The sequence below is a fragment of the Podarcis pityusensis genome (genome assembly GCF_964106645.2).
Source record: "Podarcis pityusensis genome assembly, chromosome: 6".
NCBI lineage: Eukaryota > Metazoa > Chordata > Lepidosauria > Squamata > Lacertidae > Podarcis > Podarcis pityusensis.
In genome coordinates, this window is record NC_138030.1 from 2,828,124 (window position 1) to 2,850,452 (window position 22,329).

The 22,329-nt window shown below is 49.8% G+C and overlaps 1 protein-coding gene across 1 annotated transcript in view; it reads right to left on the reverse strand.

Annotated features, from left to right (window-relative positions):
• The window catches only part of XKR7 (XK related 7), a 54,444-nt gene extending 33,305 nt beyond the window's left edge, over window positions 1-21,139 (reverse strand). The window contains exon 1 of the mRNA XM_081011489.1: window positions 21,060-21,139. The gene's annotated coding sequence lies outside the window, so the exon portion shown is untranslated. The remainder of the gene's footprint in view (window positions 1-21,059) is intronic.
• Window positions 21,140-22,329: the final 1,190 nt, after the last annotated feature.

Sequence of the window (22,329 nt, forward strand, 5' to 3'; positions counted from 1 at the left end):
CAGCAGTGGGAGGCCCCTTTAGCTAAAGTGGTGCTTCAGGTTAAGAACAGTTTCAGGTTAAGAACGGAGCTCCGGAACAAATTAAGTTCTTAACCCGAGGTACCACTGTATTATGCTTTTCCTCAATAGATCACAGGGCAGTTCACAACAAAATCTGAAGATGGCTATTATATGCCCCTGGAGGGGGGTGGCGCTGTGGTCTAAACCATTGAGCCTAGGGCATGGGTAGGCAAACTAAGGCCCAGGGGCCGGATCTGGCCCAATCACCTTCTAAATCCGGCCCGCAGACAGTCCGGGAATCAGCGTGTTTTTACATGAGTAGAATGTGTGCTTTTATTTAAATTGCACCTCTGGGTTATTTGTGGGGCATAGGAATTTGTTCATTTCCCCCCCAAAAAATATAGTCCATCCCCCCCCAAGGTCTGAGGGACAGTGGACCGGCTCCGTGCTGAAAAAGTTTGCGGACCCGTGGCCTAGGGCTTGCCAATTGGAAGGTCGGCGGTTCGAATCCCTGTGACAGGGTGAGCTCCCGTTGCTCGGTCCCTGCTCCTGCCAACTTAGCAGTTTGAACGCACGTCAAAGTGCAAGTAGATAACTAGGTACCACTCCAGTGGGAAGGTAAATGGTGTTTCCGTGCGCTGCTCTGGTTCGCCAGAAGCGGCTTAGTCATGCTGGCCACATGACCCGGAAAAACTCGGCGGACAAAAGTCAACTCCCTCAACCAGTAAAGCGAGATGAGCGCTGCAATCCCAGAGTTGTCTGCGACTGGACCCAATGGTCAGGGGTCCTTTACCTTTTTTTTATTATCCCCTCTCAGTTTCCTCTTTCCCAGGATAAACGTACCCAGCTGCTTCAACTGTTCCTCATATGTCTTGGTTTCCTGATCCTTGACCAGACCCTTGATGAAGGGTCTGGAAACCAAGCCTGATGACAAACAGTTGAGGGCATTGGGTATGTTTAGCCTGGAGAAGAGGAGACTGGGAGGAGATATGAGAGCCATCTTCAAATATCTAAAGAGTTGTCACATGGAAGATGGAGCAAGCTCATTTTCTGCATTATGAGGGATTGGACTAGACTGACCCTGGGGTGTAGCTTGCATCTTTACAATTCTTTGTTGTTGTTGTTGTTGTTGTTGTTGTTGTTGTTGTGTCCGACTCTTCATGACCCCATGGACCAGAGCACGCCAGGCACTTCTGTCTTCCACTGCCTCCCACAGTTTGGTCAAACTCATGCTGGTAGCTTCGAGAACACTGTCCAACCATCTCGTCCTCTGTCGTCCCCTTCTCCTTGTGCCCTCCATCTTTCCCAGCATCAGGGTCTTTTCCAGGGTTTGATCTTCTTGCAGTCCATGGGACTCTCAAGAGTCTCCTCCAGCACCATAATTCAAAAGCATCCATTCTTCGGCGATCAGCCTTCTTTATGGTCCAGCTCTCACTTCCATACATCACTACTGGGAAAACCATAGCTTGAACTATACGGACCTTTGTTGGCAAGGTGATGTCTCTGCTTTTTAAGATGCTGTCTCCCTTAGCTGAACCTAATTTACAAGGTTGTGAGGATGGAATCGGGAGAGGAGACCCATCTGTGCCATGCTGAGTTTTTTTGAAGGAAAGGCCGGACATCAAAGCAAAAAGAAAATAAATAACAGTAAAATAACAAAACAAGACCCTCCAAGGATTTGTCTACTTAATCCTGCTCTCCTCACCCCAGCAGCCCCTCAGGGGTGGTCTTTGGTACTTTGCACAGAATTTGGAACTGCCAAATATTTCTTATTTTCACCATAAATAATATTATTATTTTGCTCAAAGCCCTGGGGGGGGGGGGAACCACCTGCGCCACCCTAAATCTAGCGCTGAACCCATCACCTTCCCTTCTGGTCTGAATGCTGACAAGTGTGATCTAACAAACCCACAGCTGCCTGTTTTATGATGGTGTTGGTGGGGAAGAGACAAGTGGGGGGGGGTGTCTCTAAGCCTTTAATCAATGCTCTTTGACGTGACATCATTCAGACTGACTTGCCACTCGGAGGCCTGTCTAATTATCTGACTTCGCACGATGCATAATGGATTTAAACGGCTGCAGTCCACCCCCCTCCCAAAGGCCATTTTCCCTCTCCTTGTTCTAAATAAAGGATTATAGACTAATATCACCAAATTACTTTTTAGGAAAAATTCTACTCCATATCAATTAGGTTTAGATCTGCGGGTTTTTATCTCTCCCTCCACCACCTTTTCTCTGTCTCTCTCTTTTTTTTAACAGAAGAAGTCGGGGGGAGGGAATCCTAGATGATGATTAATGAATTTAGTTACAAGCGGGGGCTTGCTTTTCTTCTTCCCGACACTCAGAAATGGGTGGTTGTAATTGGAACAACTTAAGAGCGTGGCTGGCTGGGGAGAGAGATGCTCGGATTGGTTTGGATTATTTATATCGCTCTGAAGAAGGTTAATAATGAGGGTCTTTAACTGGCCACTCGCTGTGCAGCTCATCTCCAGGCAGTGGCTGGAATACGAAACGTTTTTGTTTTTTCAACAGGTCTATTCCGGAATGCAATGTTTAAAATGGCACTGGGGTAAAGTGAGAAGTGCTTGTGGCAATATATATATATATATATATATATATATATATATATATATATAAAACACCCCACACATTCAAAGCCCGCGATTGTCTGCTTTGTGGCAAACGGAGGGTGCTGAGGCAGAAGTGATGGTTATTCATTCAGATTAAGAGCATACAAATAACAGTTCTGGATCAGGCCAGTGGCCCATCTAGTCAGCATCCTGTTCTCACAGGGCCAACCAGATGCCCATTATGGGAAACCTGCAATCAGGAGCTGAGCACAAGAGCAACTCCCGCCTCCTGTGGTTTCCAGCAACTGGTGTAATAAATGAAAATCTGCCCTTATTCCCTTATGGGGGACACAAGAGCCCTTATAGAGTCCTTTGTAGGTTCTCCATCGGTAGGAGAAAATAACAGAGGCCAAGCAGAGAATATTGAGAAGCAAAGCAGCTCGTAAGCCTGATCTTTATTGATCTGTTGCAACAGGGTGCTCCCCTCACACGCAGAAAAGGAGGAGGACCCAGAACAAAGGTGTGTCCGCCCTTATATAGACATTTTTAATTGCCCGCCCTGGAGTCCAAGACCACCCCCAGACACATCATACCTACATCACAGAAAGGGCGGTCTACAGCAGAAATCTGAGTGCGTTGTTTATCTCCTGTCGTTGTTTATCTCCTGTCTAGCAGGTTACCTGTTAATGCTCACTTGATTGGATACCCTGGGGAGCCTGGCCAGTCTTTTGTAGTGACAAATACCCAGTTCCTGAGCCAGGCCAAAGGCTCACCCCATTCATACACAGATATACCCTCAAGACAGATTTTGTGAATGAAAAGACAATGGGGAGGCTTTTCCATTTCCCTTTGACCTTGCAGAGAAAACATTCGGTCAGTTGGGGAGCCAAAATGGTTCCAGGACTGCCCTCCTGCGCTGCTTCAGACATGTGGTTCACATATTTATGTACGTGTTTGTTTGGTATATATAAGACTTTAATTTATTTATTTCACTGGCTTTCAGAAGAATTGCTTCCTCCAGCTGTGATGGCCTTGGACCTAAGATGGTTTTAATAGAGGATTGGACAAATTCATAGAAACGTGGAATTGTAGAATTGTAGAGCTGCAAGGGGCTCCCAAGTGCCATCTAGTCCAATCCCTTGCAATGCTCAACTAAAGCATCCATGACAAATGGCCATTGTTGTAAAACCATCCAACCTCTGTTTAAAAACCTCCATGGAAGGAGAGTCCACAACCTCCCGAGGGAGGCTGTTCCACTGTCAAACAGCTCTTGCCGTCAGAAGGTTTCCCCTGATGTTTAGTCGGAATCTCCTTTCTCGTAACTTGAAGCCGTGGGTTCGAGTCCTACCCTCCAGAGTGGTAGAAAACAAGCTTGCTCCCTCTTCCATGGGACAGCCCTGAATTCATGGAGTTGGATGAGGCTATCAAAGGCTACCAGCCACAAAGACTATGTCCAAGGTTGGAGGCAGCATGCGGTTGAAGTGTTTCTGAGCACAATTCAAAGTGTTGGCGCTGACCTTGAAAGCCCCAAACGGCCTCGGTCCAGTATACCTGAAGGAGCATCTCCACCCCCATCTTTCTACCTGGACACCGAGGTCCAGCGCCGAGGGCCTTCTGATGGTTCCCTCCCTGTGAAAAGCCAAGTTAAAGGGAACCAGGCAGAGGGCTTCTTAGTAGTGGCACCCGCCCTGTGGAACGCCCTCCCACCAGATGTCAAAGAGATAAACAACTACCAGACCTTTAGAAGACATCTGAAGGTGGCCCTGTTTAGGGAAGCTTTTAATGTTTGATGCATTACTGTGTTTTGATATTTTGTTGGGGGCTTTCCAGAGTCGCTGGGGAGGCCCAGCCAGATGGGCGGGGTATATATAATAAATTATTATTATTATTATTATTATTATTATTATTATTATTGAATCATAAGCAGGGAAAGGTCTGTTGCGCTCAGGGCCTGATTCTAGGCTTCCCATAGGCACCTGGTAAGGATAGGGTGCTGGACAAAATGGTCTTTTTTCCTAATTCTGCAAGCTCTTCTTTTTTTGCTCATGATGCTTCCAGCCTCGCAGCTTTGAACGCCGCCCTCGCAGACACGCTCCTTGCTCTACCACTGTAAGCTACGTGAGGAATTGCAGGCTCTTTTCACACACTTCATGGGGCACGGCATATTTTTTTTAACATGCTCATCCCTCTTGTGTTCTGTCCACACTGCTGAACACCACATGGCTGCAGGGACAGGCAAGTGACAATGAGCTTCAGCACGCTATATTCGTGGAAAGAAAACAGCGATACCGTTCTGAACTGTGGAGAGGCGGCAAAAGGCTCAGGCACCTGAAATGTCACTGCACACGGTTAGGAGCGTTACTCTTTCAAAAGGCAGATGACGAGGGTGATTACAGTCTTTGCCAACCTGGTGCCCGCCAGATGTTTTAGACTACAACTTCCATCAACGTTGAGCAGCTCTATGCAGCCTGCAACAGCCGCCTCCTCCCCCATGAATTTGTCTCCTCCTCGCGGGTGGCGCTGTGGGTTAAACCACAGAGCCTAGGACTTGCCGATCAGAAGGTCGGCGGTTCGAATCCCTGCGACGGGGTGAGCTCCCGTTGCTCGGTCCCTGCTCCTGCCAACCTAGCAGTTCGAAAGCACGTCAAAGTGCAAGAAGATAAATAGGTACGAAGATAAATAGGCGGGAAGGTAAACGGCGTTTCCATGCGCTGCTCTGGTTCACCAGAAGCGGCTTAGTCATGCTGGACACATGACCCGGAAGCTGTACGCCGGCTCCCTTGGCCAGTAAAGCGAGATGAGCGCCGCAAACCCACAGTCGGTCACGACTGGACCTAATGGTCAGGGGTCCCTTTACCTTTATATCTTGTGGGAGCACAGTGTCAACAGCCAAGAGGCACACTTGCAGACTTCAGGTTGGGAATCGGTCACATGCCAGCAAGTTGAGGCTCCACAATTTATAGCTTGCACAACACACCCACTTCCTCAAAGGATCAGCCTTTTTGCAATTAGGAAAGAGACCGGAAGTACGAGATAGCCCTTACTTGGATGCAACCGCCATGCAGGCTCTCTGCAAACAAATCAGAGTGAATGCTAATTGAATAGCCGGCAATGTCTAATCTCCCTGCAAACAAATCAGGAAGACAGGTTGTTTGGAGGTGTCCAAGCAAGGAGTGAGTGGGCAAGGACTCACGGAACCTGCAGGCATTATAGTTTACGTTTGGTTGGCCTTTCCCATTATTCGAATGTGAAAACCAAGGCAGGAGGAGGGTCCTGATGTAGCAGATCAAAGGCCCATCTAGTCCCCCCTTCTCTTTCCAAGGTCAGTCAACCAGATGTCTCTGGAATCTCTCAAGAAGGCCTGAATGTGATGAATGTGAATCTCTTGCTTCTCTCCAGCATCCGCTACACAGAGAGAGCTACATTGTCTCTGACCATACAGGTTCAATTTAGCTGTCATGGCTAGGAAGAGTTAACAGACTCCCAGCCCTCTCCCTGAGGTTGTCTCACCCCTTCTTTGAAGCCACACTGTTGACTCAGTTTCAGTTTGCTGTCCACTATAACCTCTAATCATTCTCGGAAGTCCCACTGCTGAGCTGGTTGACGGTTATTCCCTGGCACGATGACAAAACCAAAATTACTGCCCGTCTCTGACCGGAGACGAGCGGCAGCTTGTATTACAGTTCTTAGGACTCATCTTGACTTCTGCCAGTCCCACCACTTTCCCCCAGGAAAACCTGATCTTTACCGCTGGATCGGAGCCAATGTCTATCGGGTTTTCCACGGACTGATGTTTGCTCCGATTCAGCAGTAAAGAGCAGGTTTTCCCTGGGGAAGCAGTGAGGCAAACAGGAAACAGCTTGGACCCGTGCCTAGAAAACACAGGGGAAGTGGAAAACCGCTCAGACCCATGCTTCCTAGGACCAGGACAAGCAGAAATGTGGGCAAGCCCATCATGTGGAAGCATAATGTGCAGATGTTAAAACAGCCTCCCCCAACCTGGTGCCCTTCACGTGCTTCAGACGACATTTCTCATCAGCCTCAGCCAGCCATGATGCAGCTGGGTAATTATGGGCCCTGGACTTCACGGACTTAGCTACACACACACACTTTAGACAGCCATGTGCATTATCCCGTAACATCTCGCTTCTGCGTCCCAGATACATTAGAGCAGAATACAGAGATGTTAAGTTTGCCAAACTTGTGAAAAGCAAATAAATCCTCAGTTCACAAGCAGTTGTCCATTTTTGTGTGGGTGTATTCTGCAAAACAACATTCTGCACACAATAATAGTGGTGGATTTGTACTGGACCGTCTACACATAATTCCAATTTGGCAATTGTTCTGCAATGCTTCCCCAGTGTAACGTCATTATTGCCATTTGCTATGGTTTGCTATTGCATTGTGCTATGGTGCAGGGGCAGACTTTGGTTTTTCAAATTTCAGCAGTGTCCTGCACAAGGCCAAAATCTGGCATGCCCCAGCTTCTCATTTTCTGTTCCGCTCATGCTGTGTCATAGATGCAGCACCCTGGGGTGTCCCCCACTTAGCTTGGCACCTAGTGCGGGGAAAACAGTTGCGCTTCCCTAAATCCACCTAAAGAACCTTTTAATGAGGGTGAAAGAAGAGAGTGCAAAATATGGTCTGAAGCTCAACATCAAAAAAATGAAGATAATGGCCACTGGTCCCATCACCTCCTGGCAACTAGAAGGGGAAGAAATGGAGGCAGTGAGAGATTTTACTTTCTTGGGCTCCATGATCACTGCAGATGGTGACAGCAGTCATGAAATTAAAAGATGCCTGCTTCTTGGGAGAAAAGCAATGACAAACCTAGACAGCATCTTAAAAAGCAGAGACATCACGTTGCCAACAAAGGTCCGTCTAGTTAAAGCTATGGTTTTCCCAGTAGGGATGTATGGAAGTGAGAGCTGGACCATAAAGAAGGCTGATCGCCAAAGAATTGATGCTTTTGAATTATGGTGCTGGAGGAGACTCTTGAGAGTCCCATGGACTGCAAGAAGATCCAACCTATCCATTCTGAAGGAAATCAGCCCTGAGTGCTCACTGGAAGGACAGAACCTGAAGTTGAGGCTCCAAGACTTTGGCCACCTCATGAGAAGAGAAGACTCTCTGGAAAAGACCCTGATGTTGGGAAAGATTGTGAGATGGTTGGACAGTGTTCTCGAAGCTACCAGCATGAGTTTGACCAAACTGAGGGAGGCAGTGGAAGACAGGAGTGCCTGGCGTTCTCTGGTCCAGGGGGTCACGAAGAGTCGGACATGACTAACCGACTAAACAACAACAACAAATCCACCTCTGTTATAGTGCAAGAAGCAAAACCCAGAATATTTGTGGTAGGAAAAGTTACAAGCAGGAAGTTGTGGGACGTGAGCTATGTGGAAATGAAGTACTATGCCCTCCCTAAAACCTCTGCAGGAGCGAAACAGTACAGTTGTACCTTGGATATCAAACGCCCTGACTCCCAAACAAATCGGCTCCTGAACAATCGAAACCCGGAAGTGAGTGTCCCAGTTTTCAAATGTTCTTTTGGAACCCGAACGTCCGATGCAGGGTCTGTGGGTTCTGTGCTTTGGTTTCTGAACGTTTTGGAAGTCTAACAGACTTCCGGAACGGATTCCGTTCACCTTCGAAGGTACGACTGTATTGAAAGCCGGGTCAAACCTATTCCGTCCTGAAACCATCATGTGCACAAATCATTCTCAATACACAATGAAAATGGCAGCCTGAGTGGAGTCGTGCAAGTCAGCTAAGCTTCATATACTGCAATATCTCACTTCCAACTAAACATCAGGAAAAACTTTCTGACAGTAAGAGCTGTTCAACAGTGAAACGGTATGCCTTGGGAGGTGGTGGACTCTCCTTCCTGGGAGGTTTTTAAGCAGAGGTTGAACGGCCATCTGCCAGGGATACTTTAGCTGAGATTCTTGCAGTTTAGGGGGTTGGACTAGATGACCCTTGGGGTCACTTCCAACTCTATAATTCCATGATTCCATGATTCCCAAATGCTACACTTTTCAGTACAGTGGTACCTCTGGTTGTGAATGGGATCCGTTCCGGAGGCCCGTTTGCAACATGAAAAGTCCACAACCTGAAGCGCCGTATCTGCACAAGTGCGTGGCGTGATTTGGCACTTGTGCACATGCACACAGCATGATTTAGCACTTCCGCGCATGCGCGAGTGGCGAAACCCAGAAGTAACCCTTTCCAGTACTTCTGGGTCGCCACAGGATGCAACCTGAAAAAATGTAACATGAAGCAAACGTAACATGAGGTATGACTATTTCAGCTCAATACAGAATGATACGTATCTGAGATCAAATAGCAACGCTTGGCAGGTGAGTCCCATTTTTCGGAACAAATTCAGTTCACTCCAGCACCCTGTGAGAAAATAGGCACTGTAGCCATTCGGCACGTATGGTTAGAGGGTAAGGATCTCCTTACTACCCACCTAGCAAATGCATTTTTAAACATTTAAGTTGCCCCAAATCTATATGTTTTCCTGTGCACCATACAGATCTGCCTTCCAAATACTATAATTTTCAGGCTTTCAAACCAGTGTATTGTGTTGGAGATAGGGGCCATTGTACAGGAGAGGGTTAATGGGGCCAGAGGCATTGCTGAAGCTTCCTTACTAGATGGTGGCAAAGTTGCAGAGCACCTTTCGTTAGGGAGACTGCTGGCTTTAAACGGGGAGTGGGTGCTTTCTAAATGGCTAGGAAATCCCTGGAGGCCGTAAAGGGTCTTGTGGAGTCTTCTTCCCCTCATCCCAGCGAAGAATGATGTAATCTGTAGACTGCTTCCAGATTCCCACTATTTTGCAGATGGGATTCAATTGCGTAATGGCAAATGCAGGTTACACAGCGGATCTGACACTCTTGTGCCTCAAGCCTGCCTCCCTAAAAAAAAAGGGGGGGGGATTTTGCTGTAAGCAAAGGGGAAATGCAGTGCAAATATGAGATAGCAATTGATGTGAGGGTGTGTACATAACCTCTTTGCAACCCAATCAAAATGAATTATCAGTCAACAGCAGGCATTATACAACCTCCCTGCGAACTTTGTGCAACAAGTCAGGATGAATGTTCAAAAAACAGTTTGTTCGGAAGTGACCTCAGTCTGTGATACAGCTGAAAGGGAGGGAAAGGAGACAGGCAGCAGTAGTTTGGGGGAGAAAGAGAAGATCGGGAGATAAAGGGTTGTGTCTCACTCTGGAGATCTGATGTGCAACAATGAAGTCAGCGATCTGTTGGCGAATTAAGCTGCAACTTCACCTTTGCCTGCATATAACGCTTGCTAATAAAATATTACAAAACACAGTGAGCTTCCAGTGATCTGGAAAAAGAAAACAAACCCACACAAGCGCTGTGTCTGGGAAGCCTCCAGCTTCTCACCTTGTGGGAAACTCAGGGCAAGCATAATAACAGGCTAGCAGTACGATTTCCATGCAAAAGCAAGCAAGGGGCACTTTCTTTCAGATGGCAGCAGTTGCAGAGCTTAATTTGAGCCAGGATATCACCAGGATGCAGATCATTAGGTCGTAGTTTATTTCTATGCTACCTCTCTGCCAAAAGGCTTGTATGCCAACCCATGCCTTCTGTAATGCCCTCTTCTGAACAGCTGTTAAGGATGCAAGAGCTTTGTCCTCTTTCACACGTGCCCCGCAATTTGCCCTCTTTTTTGCAGTGTAAAGGAGCAGGCACACGGCGTCATCAGTGCATGTGCAGAGAACCTTTCCCTTACCACCCTGTGATCACAACCAGTCTGCCAAATGTCAAGGGGTTAGAGATAAATGCTTCCATGGCATGACTGGGGTCGCCACCATTTCCCCACCTAGCAGGTTTCCTGTCCTATGCCTTTAACAACTGCACATCAGGCAGAAATTCAGCAGGTCAAGCCTTTCCCAATTTGGAGGGGCTGCGGGAAGCTAGATTGCACCTGTTGGATTTCTGCCTGCTGCACAGCTTCTGCACAGCCTGTGGAAATGCAAGGTCTGATCCGCGAACAGGTCTAAGTCCCAACACCTCTCACTTGAGAAACTGTGAACTGAGTGGACAGGCTTCCTCAACCTCGGCCCTCCAGATGTTTTGAGACTACAATTCCCATCATCCCTGACCACTGGTCCTGCCAGCTAGGGATCATGGGAGTTGTAGGCCAAAAACATCTGGAGGGCCGAGGTTGAGGAAGCCTGGAATAGGAGATAGAAATTTGGACGATTTGCATATGGCCCCCTTGGGAGATGAGATAGAAAACCCAAATTGTCCTCATCCAACAATAACACAATGTGTGACATCTTAATGTACAATCATACCTTGGGATAAATATGCTTCAGGTTGAGTGCGTTCGGGTTGCACTCCGCGGCGACCCGGAAGTAACGGAGCGCATTACTTCCGGGTTTCGCTGCTCGCAGACGCTCAAAATGATGTCACACGCATGCACGGAAGCGGCGAAAGACGACCCGCGCATGCACAGACGCACAGTCACATGTTACGTTCTACTCAGGATGCGAACGGGGCTCTGGAACGGATCCTGTTCACATCCAGAGGTACCACTGTATTTTTAATCTTTGTTGGAAACCGCCCAGAGTGGCCGGGGAAACTCAGCCAGATGGGCGGGGTACAAATAATAAATTATTATTATTATTATTATTATTATTATTATTATTATTTGCTGCCTTTTGTGGTGCACAAAATTGGCTGCCTTGGGCACAAAGTCGTTGGAAAGTAAAGGTGCTTAGGTTTGCCAGATCCTCACCTGGAGTTCCTTGTTGCCTTTTAAAATAACCCCAGGTAGTAGTAGTAATAATAATAATAATAATTTATTATTTGTACCCCGCCCATCTGGCTGGGTCTCCCCAGCCACTCCAGGCAGCTTCCAACAAAGATTAAAAATACACAAAAATGTCACACATTAAAAACTTCCCAACTTATTCAGCTGCTGCCTCATTCCACAACTGTTCTGCTCACTCCCACCTGCTATATAGGATGAGTTCTACTCAGTTCTACTCTTGCCCTACCCAGGTGGGAGGCAGAGGCACAGCAGGTGCTCAAAGCACTGGCAGAAGTTTAGCTCCTGCACCACTACAATCAGACCCTGAACACCAAAGAGTTGCCACGCGTGCAGAAGACAACAGGACGTCTGGACCTTTAACAGCTGAGCAGAAGAGGGACTCTCAGCAGGTGAAACTTGCATTGTAAGCCACACTCAATGAAATTTCCTCTTCTGTACAGAACAACCGGGGGGAGAGTCCTGTCCTCTGTTGCATCTTGGCACCTTATGGACAGAAGAGCACAAGAAGATCCTGCTGGATCAGACCCAAGGACCCATCTAGTCCAGCGTCTTATGCTCACAAGGACCAACGTGAGGCCCCAGTGGGGATCCCACAAGCAAGACCTGGGCACTGCAGCAGCCTCTCTCCTCCCTTTCAATTGGTATTCAGTGGTATTTTGCCTCCAGCTGTGGAGGGAGATGTAGCCATTGTGGCTATCGGCCTGGATAGCTCAGCTGGCTAGAGTGTGGTGCTGATGACGCCAAGGTTGCAGGTTTGATCCTCAGGGTCCCTTCCAACTCTACAATTCCATGATTTTATCTTACGATACGATAATCTTTATTGTCATTGTCCCATACAGAACAACGAAATTGAAAAATCTACATAAGACATTCAAATCCCAACAAGCCTGCTATCCCAGCTATCCCAACCTGGTTAGCCCCCTAAAAACTCTGATACCCCATTTTTAAATACAATATACAGTGGTACCCCGGGTTACATATGCTTCAGGTTACATTTGCTTCAGGTTACAGACTCTGCTAACCCAGAAATAGTACCTCGGGTTAAGAACTTTGCTTCAGGATGAGAACAGAAATTGTGCTCCAGCGGCACGGCAGCAGCAGGAGGCCCCATTAGCTAAATTGGTGCTTCAGGTTAAGAACAGTTTCAGGTTAAGAACAGAACTCCGGAACGAATGAAGTACTTAACCAGAGGTACCACTGTACTCCCATACAGACTCCTTACAATGCGTTTAAAACCAAAATCGCATTTGGGTAGAAACTGTTTCTCAGGCGGCTAGTCCTAGTCTTTATAACCCTGTACCTTCTTCCAGAAGGCAGAAGCTGAAAGAGATCATTTCCAGGGTGTACACTATCCCGTGCTATCTCTGCAGCTTTCTTATGGCATCTGGAAGCATAGATTTGATCCAAGGTGGGAAGAGTGCACCCAATTATTCTCTCCGCAGTCTTTACAACCCTGGACAGTATTGTTTTTTCCCTGACCGTGCAGCTCCCAAACCACACACAGAGACCATAAGTTAATACACTCTTAGTAGCCATGTGAAGTCACAATTAGCTGTGCAGCCATCCTTTGCTGCATAAATGTGCATCATTATTTGCAAGATCTGCTTAGCGTGTACTGTTTGGGTTTTGCAGAAATGTAAACTAGGAAGGAAGGAAGGAAGGAAGGAAGGAAGGAAGGGGAGGGTGTGTGTGTGTGTGTGTGTGTGTGTGTGTGCGCATGCACACACACACACACACACACACAAAGGATAGCATGAAAAAGCAGATAAGGACTGGAAGGAAAAGTTAGCAAGCTGTGCAAAATACTCATTTATTTATTTTGTGGAAGCTCTTCCTACAGCACTGTCCTAGGCAGGTTTACTGATCTCATTGGGCCTCACCCCCTAGGAAGTGTGCACAGGACTGCAGCCTGCAAGCCCCCATTAAGTTTCCAAGTCTTTGACAACCAAAGGCTACAGCTCAAAGCAACCCTTATGAACTCTCACACGGACCTCTCATGTATGTGGACAGGGCGTGCTTGTTCCCACCATGAAATGCATGTCTGGGGGAAACAATTCAGAAACGCTTGATCTGTACAACTGCACGCAGATTGACAAACCCTTCAGATTTGCTCAGGGCTGCTGCCACAAGATGCTTTGGCATCCCACGGGTCCTCTGTGGTTGCTTCGTATGACCCATAGTGGATTCTTGCTAGTGGCCCATTTGTTCCAGCTGGGCCCGCAAAGTTTCAAGAGCTCTTGAACTGGATAGAGACTCCCGTACGGCTGCAACCTGGATCCAGTCTCCTTTTTGTATTATTTCAAGGTATGCTCTGCTTCCTAGCAGTGCCATTACGTGTCATTCTAAAATGATACATATGCAATCTAAACTCGCGGTCACAATCAAAAAGGTCAATACACACAACCCACAAAATATCAGAGCAATAGCACTAATCCGAATCCAGAGTCAATACTGCCGCGTAACAGCTATTCTGCATTTGTAAAAAACTGGATCTTTTAGTGGGGCAGCACCTATACAGTGGTACCTCAGGTTACATACGCTTCAGGTTACAGACTCCGCTAACCCAGAAATAGTGCTTCAGGTTAAGAACTTTGCTTCAGGATGAGAACAGAAATTGTGCTCCGGTGGCGCAGCGGCAGCAGGAGGCCCCATTAGCTAAAGTGGTGCTTCAGGTTAAGAACAGTTTCAGGTTAAGAACGGACCTCCAGAATGAATTAAGTACTTAACCCAAGGTACAACTGTACTCTGGAACTCCCTGCCTATTGTCATCATGCAGGCACCTTCACTGTTTAATAAGATATCCAAAATTATAGCTCTCTGCTTTATTTTATCTTGGCAAGAAAGCTCCCCCTGGGAAATTTTTCTCCCCCCATCTATTTAAATTTGGAGTGGCAATCAAGGGACCATGATGCATCTAGTTCTGGCGGGGCCTCCCCTCTTTAGCCCTGCTCACACACAGCAATTAGGCTTAGCTCCCATTCATGCAAATGGGAGCTTCCCCCCTCCAGCCTAATTGCTGCAGGAGCATGTAGTTTGGGGGCTGGTGACACCTAGAGAAGGATAATGCTCCTTGCATGCTGCAGTTTCCCCTTCAAATCACCTTTGCACAGCAATTTGGCTTACAAAGAAAGCTCCTCTTCCTCTAAATGGGACCCTTTGTCTAATTCAAATTTCTCTCTCTCTCTCTCTCTCTCTGTGTGTGTGTGTGTGTGTGTGTGTGTGATTTTCCGAGGGGAGGCAGCTGGGGTTCTGTAACATTAACCTATTCCCACCCCTTGGCCAACCCCAGTGTGAGATCTAATTCCAACTAGGATGACAATGTTTGCTTCCCTCGCAGAAGTTGGATTGCAAACTTTCTAGTTCCCTGAGCAACTGAGTATTGGCGGCGGGGTGTGTGTGTGTACTGGGGATACGTGATAGTTGAAAAGGACCTGAAAACCTGTGCAAAAATTGTCCCCCAACATCCGACTATGCCTGAAGGATCTTTGTTTCCCTCTTGACAGTTCTACAATGTACATGATGAGAACAGGGCTTTGACCTCTTGTAACAAGGCACAAGGGATCTCCCCACCTTGGAAATCTTATCAGCCAGAGACAGGTGCTGAAGGGCTCATCATGTTAAGGTGGTTAATTATATCTTCACAAGCACATCACATTGGTGCTACAGAGGCTTCTGAACACAAGGCAAGGAAGGCAGGCAGACCACCTCCTTTCATGAAAGGCACTTTCCTGTAGGAATTTCCATGCAGCTTCTATGAGGATCATTGCATGTGACAATGGCTCAACATCACTTTTTGTTCCAAGGTGGTACCATGGACAGAAAACCTGCCTGTTCAGTGATCAGTCTGCACAGAAGGTCACACATGAACCAAGCTATATAGGAACATAGGGAACTGCTTTGAACTGAGTCAGCCCCTCTAGCTCAGTATCGTCTTTACACCAGTGTAAAGGGGCAACTGCCCCCTTGGTCGCCTACCCTATAAAAAGCATTATTCAGAACATCTGTTTTCACGACCCGCTAAGGAAAATAACAACACAATAATATTCAAAAGTGTGACAATTAATTGCACATTTATTCAAAACCCAATTGAAACTAGTTTAGTTAATTCAACGTAATTTATGAACTTGATCCAGCTTCTCAAACTCTGATAGTCATTTGCACCTCCAGAACCCCCCTGCTGCTCCTTTCTCTCTTAGCACCCCAATAGGTAATTCCACTTCCCACCAGGGGGCACCACTGGCCACTTTGGGAACCACTGGTCTACAATGACTTCACGGAGGAATTGTGCAAGGCGTGACTTGGCCCAGGGAGGCTCAACATTAGCCTCTAAGAAAATTCATTTCAGAATTGCAGGCTCCTCACAAATGCAGCCTCTCAGCAACCAAGTAAACCACAAGCACTATAGCTGGTTTTGCATGGAAACAGATTCTGTGATTTTTTCAAGAAGGGAAAATGTTTCGGTGCAAAATTATGCTCAGGGGCAAGATGCCAGGCCTTGCACACAGGTGCACACACACACACAATGCAATTGCAGAGATGAAATTGGGGAGAGTTTGAGCAGAGCCACCTCCTACCAAGTCAAAGCATGGGTCCATCTAGCCAAGCACGACACATGCTAGCAGGCAACAGCCTTGCAAGCCAAAGATCCTATGATCAGATGCCAGCTATTGAACCTGGGACCTCTGGTGTGCAAGGGATGCCTTTCGTCACAGAACTGTGGCACCAGCCCTAATATCTGCTGCGCACAACAGGCGCCGTCTCCAGAACCGTGCTATAAAGGAGCTTATGAGATGCAAGGGGAGGGGGAGGGGTCGGGAGGAAGCCCAGGCTCCCATTCTCCTCTTCCCGGGCACAGTTCATCTAGCAATAATTCATCACTTCTTAGAAACAACTGTCTACTTCCTGTACCAAATCCAGCCTCGCTAATGGGTTTAGCAAACCACATTTAACTGGTCAGTGGAGCAAGTGCCACAAATCCCAAGATTAGGAAGAGACTGATACACAGCTCAAGAGCATCAGTGGCCAGGAGGGCTGCTCCGAGAGGGACAGCTTTAATTGGCTTAATGCCCTGCCTGGTGGAGCAGATCAGGGAGGGGAGAGGGCCAGGCTTGAGAACAGAATAGGGGAACTTCGTACCAATTGCCATGCCTGTTTATAATCCAGCAGTTCAGTGGATTTATTTGTAGCGATGTGTATAGATGCTAGGAGAGGATATATTTATTTGATATTATCCTTCCTTCCTCACCCTGAGTTCAGCTGAGTCCCATCCCTTTGCAGTTTAAAAGGGAAGCTTTGATAGGCTAATTTTAGCATTTTAGTTTAAGTAACCCAGGATGCTATAAAGCAGAAGGGATTCTCCTGGTATCCCCCCCCCCTTTAAAACAATAATCACACAGACAGGTAAAAATAACATTTACTCTCTCAAAATACTTGTTGAAGAGTAACAGAGAACAGCAGCTTTGTTCAGGCAGGCTTAAAATGGTAATTCAGTTACAAAGACATACTTTAGTCTAGTTTAAGAGGGTGTCTGAGCACATGCAGATTGCTGGAATGAGGTCAAAGAGCAAAGAGGAAGCAGCCTGGCCAGGTGATGAGATTACAGTATGTGTATGGCTATTCTTTCCCCCTAACAGGGCACAGTGGGAGTCTCTCAGAAATTTACAGGTCCCTGAGCTTCAGCTACCATGTGCCTATCTAGCAAGCATGCATTCTTGGTTTGACTGCATTGTAAATATGCCACATAATCGACCCAAGTGGCTTAAAACCCAATTCATGCCTGCTTGCTTATTTTCAGGGCTGGGTGCCACCCACACAAACAATACATTGCCCTGTGCCTGGGCAATCCAAGACAAGCTGAATTATGCAACCTGCACATAGTGGGCAGATTTGTCCAGTTTATTGTCTTTGGCCTGATTCAAACCAGCTTTGATAGTTTGTAGGAAGGGTCAAGGGATGTAGAAAGGCACTGAAGTTCTGCCCCCCGCAAACGGGAGTCTCATCCAGCCACTCCTCTGGCTTTTATGGTTTCGGTGGGTATTGCTCGCCCACTTTCTAGCATAGCTCTGCGGCCACTAAGATATTTTGGACATACAGTGGAGATAGGAAGCTGAATCCAGTGTCCAATATCACATGCTGTACCCTACAGGTGGTCAGGGTACACACCGTTCTGTTTATTTTCTGACCAGCGCTCCCATGCCAAAGCAGTGGTCTGAGTGGATCCTGCACCAGGGCACACACAGGACCAGCCCAAGGCATTTTGTTGCTTGAAGCAAAGGACCAGATTCCTCCCACTCCCTATTCCATGTATGGAAGCCAACTGGGCCGCCATTGATTCTTTTGAGGGGGTTGCATCCTGCACCACAGGTGTGGCAGTAAAACAGATTAGGTGGGTCCAGGCCAGGCTGTGTGAAGTAGCTGGGACTAAGGGTTGCCATCCGATTGGATTTTATTCTGATTCTGATCTGATTTGAGGATGTATTTTAATTGATTGTCTGATTTTATGTTAATGTATTATACATTTGATGTTAGCCGCTCTGAGCCCGGCTTTGGCTGGAGAGGGCTGGATATAAATAAAATTTATTATTATTATTATTAGTAGTAGTAGTAGTATTAGGGCACCAACACGATTTTCTGAACCCACTAAGTCACAAGAGAGAAGAAATTCAGGAGATTTCAGCCCCCTCCCAATAAATATCTGGTTCTCTGTGCTAAAACCACTTGTAGCAACCTTCATTGCAACTCACTCAAATGCATCACAAATGCTTTGGGGTCTCAGAGTTAAGTCCTGCAGCTCAAATCAAGGCCCAGCTACATCTCCATGCCCAAACTGAATCATCATGCTTCCCCCACCCCCTGGAAATTTTCTTCAGCTAGCAATCAGCAATTTCCTCCATTCATAACCGACAAGCTGTACTTCATGAATCTGCAACAACTTGAGCCCGTCCTTACAGCAGCTGAATAATGGTGGGGGTGGGGTGGGGGTGGGGGTGGGGGCTCCTCAACGTCCAAGCAGCACAGAGCAAAACCACAAAAAGCTTTCAATGGCGAGCTGCACAAAAGGAAATCTGCCAGAGCCTTTTGCAAGCTCCACACGTGGCAATCCCCAGTGTCAGGGAAAATTCAGACTGGCGCGATGTTGCAAACCGATGAAATCCACTGAGGCTGCATTTCTCCATGAAGAGCACATTCTGCCGCTTTCCCTTGTCAATTCCCCGTGTCAACAGCTGCGATGAGAATGGGCTGGAATCATGAATGGGAGGGGACGTGGCTCGCCTTCTTTTGAATGGGGAGAGGAGCAGCCAAGGAGGCAGAGCGCTGTACTGTGTGAAGGATGTGCGCTCTGCGTTCCTCCCTTCTCCTGAGCAAGGCCACGGGCAGCAGGAGCGGGGAAAACACCCACCACATGGCATCCCTGGGAGCCAGTCGAGACCTCACCTTACACTGGAGCGTAAGGGCGAGAACTCCCTTCTGCAGCTCCAATTTGCAGCGATCGATGAATAGCTAAGCAGGCTCTTTCAGAAATTCACCATTGTCTCCAGCTCAGCTCCAACTTCCCTTGCAGGAAGATCCATTACAGACCGGTCGTGCCGTGTGGAGGGAGGGAGCTGTGAGGCTCAGGAAAAGGAGAGCTGTCTGGAGTGGGCGGGAGGGGGGGAAGCGAAAGGTCAGCTCAATAGTCTGGCCTGAGGAAATAGACCTGCCAGGAAATGATCATCTAAGAGCCCTGGAGTGGAGGTGGTTGCTGGAGAGGCATTCAGCGCACCTACTCCGTCTGCGCTCTCCCTCTCAAGCCGGCTCCCAGGGGCCTACTTGGCTCCTCCCCGGTCTCAGCTCCTTTAAAGGTGGTCTCGGGGAGTGGGGCGGTGGGGGGCTGTGGATAAAACGCAGGGAAGAAGAGGAGGGCGGGACGGGTGGGGGGTGAAGAGGAGAGCTCTGGCTGGAAAACACGCGCACAGCTTCTGCCCTCGTCTCCAATTGGAAAGGGCCTTTCATTTCAATGGAATCACAGACACTGTGACAAACCAGGCAGCGGTTGTCTGAGAGCAGCTCCCATGTAGCAATGATCTGCTAGCCTCATTTGTTGGTGGGGGGGCGGGTTAGGCATGCCACTCCCCCCCCCCCACCACCACCAGTGCCAGCAAAAGGAAGCAAACAACGTCTCGGATCAGCCTTCCTCAGCCTGGTGCCCTCCAAACGTCCAGGGCTGCAGCCGACGGGGTTGGGGACCGTGTTATGAACAGGACAGCTCAGCACACTCTGGTGGATTCTTAGAAAGTCGGAGGCGTGGAGTAAAGGAGGAGGCAGCGCTTCTCAGGTTTCTCTGGGGAGCAGAATGGGACGGTGGACGCTGCATTGGTCCCCTCCCTCCCTCTGCCATGCCTGCCTAACAGGGCTGTCATTGACGGTGAAGTATGACTGGGATGCACTATAACCTTCTAACCTTCTCCTCACCCCCTCCCGCGCGTGTCTCCTGGGGTGAAGAATCTAATTCTATTTCTGACACCTTCTCCCCTTGAAAGAACCCGTGATTGCCTTGCCCTCCAACCTTTCATTTCATGGGTCCCGTTCCCTCTGGTCAATGAGATGCACGGATGCAGTTTAACAGCAGAGACACCCAGTTATGTCATGGCAATCCTTCTCTCTCCTCTCCTTCTCTCTCCCCTCCCCCCCCCCCACCACACATTGCAGTACCTTAGATAAATCATATTTAGTACAGCACTTAAAACATCTCCACACAGAGCACCAAATCAGAGTGACTCCACTGTCGCCTTCCTTTCCCATTGGTGAGAATTCGTTTAACAAAATCGATGCTGCTCTCCGGTACCAAGCCAAGACTTGGCCCTGAAGAGAAAGAGGTTGCCAAGTCCCCTTTAAGCATCCTTGAAGCTGGTCTTGGAAGTGGGATTTGTCCCTCAGACACATAACAGGGACCAGCCAGGTGCTGCTAACCTCCCCGCCCCTGCTCGGAGCCAGATGGTTCAGCAAATGCCTCAGATTTGTTGCCTTGCAGGGCTAAAGGGCTGATAAGTCTCTCTATGTCCAGGAGCCCTTAAAACCTCAGGCTACAAATTAGAGCTGGGAGGCCTGGCAGAATAAAGTGAATTATGCATTAGATTTCTAGCCCACCTTTTAGGGAGTGTAGCTTAAAGAAAGCACGGGCTCAATTCCTACCACCTGGTTTGAACAAGAGAATGGGGAGACGAAGCACTGAGGTTCCCTGGTCTGAATTAGGCCCTTCTGGGGAGAGGGGAAGGAGGCGGGGGTGCTGCTGGGCAGGGCAAGGGAAAAGGGGGAGGGAGGCGGCGGCCGGCCGGCTTGCCCAGGAACTGCCGGCGTGCCAGAGGGCTGCGTGGCTGCTCTCTTTCCCTCCTGCCACGGGGACGGTTCCCCCCTCCCTCTGGCTCGGAGCCCCCGCCCCCCTCCAGGCCGGCCGCGTCTCCTCTGCTCCCCGAGGTTCACGAGGCGCCGTCCCCCACCACCCTAAAACTTCCCCTGATGGCGAGCAGCGCCCGGGGGAATAAGCCGGAGGGCTTCCCACCTACCCACCCCACCCGGATCTGCCTCCGCCCCCCGCCGCCCCGCTCCCCCGGTGCGCACGTGGAGGGAGCCCACCGCTCGGCCTGCCTTTTGTGCTCGCAGCCCCCTCCTCCAGCCCCTCGCAGCCCCCCGGCTCTCCTTGCTCACCTCCAGACCTGGCCGAGTTGCAGGAGGTGGATGAGGGACTGGAGGATCCAGACGCAGAGGCGGCAGCAGCCGCCGCCGCCGCCGGAGGAAGCCCGCGGAGAAGGAGGCGGCGGCGGCTGGAGGCCGGCTCGGGCGCTGTCCTTGGTGCTGGCGCTGTCCTTGGTGCTGAAGGCGGCGGCGGGCGGCCCCGGCGAGGCTCGGCTGGGCGCGGAGAAGTCGTAGACGAACCACCTGAAGCTGAGCAGCTGCACGACCAGCGAGGGCAGCAGCACGAAGAGCAGCGTGAGCCCGAAGAAGGAGTACTCGCCGCGCAGGTAGTAGTGCGCGGCCAGCCACAGGTCGCTGGCGCCGTCCGAGAAGAAGACGAGCAGGGCGCCCAGCACCCAGCAGCAGTCCAGCAGGCTGTACTCGCGGCCCGGCAACAGCAGCGACGACGGGGCGGCGGCGGCGGCGGCCGAGCCCGAGGCGGCGGGGCTGCCCGGGTTGGGCAGCGGAGGGGGCGGCGGCCCTCCTCGACGGGACCCCCGGGCCAAGCTCGAGCTGCAGCTCCCGCCGCCGCCGCCGCCGCTGCCTCCGCCGCCGCCGCCGCTCCCTCCACCGCCGGATCCCTCCCGGCGCACGAGCGACGACGAGGCGGCGGCGGCGGCGGCGGCGGCGCCTGCCGCTCCTCCATCCGACTTCGCGGCCATGTTGGAGGAGAGGCGGAGGGAGAAAGGAGGGAGAGACGGAGACTTCCGGATGGAGGGAGAGAGGGAGAGAGGGATGGAGAGAGAGAGAGAGGGAGGGAGGAAAGAGGGAGGAGAGTGGCCAGATTGGGGTGGGGGGAGGAAGGGGAGGAGGTGATGGAGGAGAGGAGGTGGGGGAGGGAAGGAGGAATTGAGGGAAGGAGAGAAGGAGGAAGGCAGGCAGGCAGGCAGCGCCCTCTTTCTCCCTCCTCTCTCGATCACCTCCCTAGATCAGGAGAGGGGGGCGTCTGGAGGAGCACGAGAGCCGCCTCCCTCCGCCCCCCATTCATTCCTCTAACGGCTCATTCACGCGCTCACTCCGGAGCTGCTTCGGGCGGCGCCCTCTCCACCCTCTCCCTCGCCGCCTTGCAGGGGTCCCAGACCGGCCCTTGCTCTCCCTCCTCTTCCCCACCGCCGGCCTGCCACGCCTCCCTGCTCCCCTCGCCTAATCCTGCCGGGGACTCCCTGCTCCCCTCTTCAAAGGTGGGAGGCAACGGTCCACGGCTCGCCCCCCACCGCCCCAATCTAGAGCATGCATGATGTTG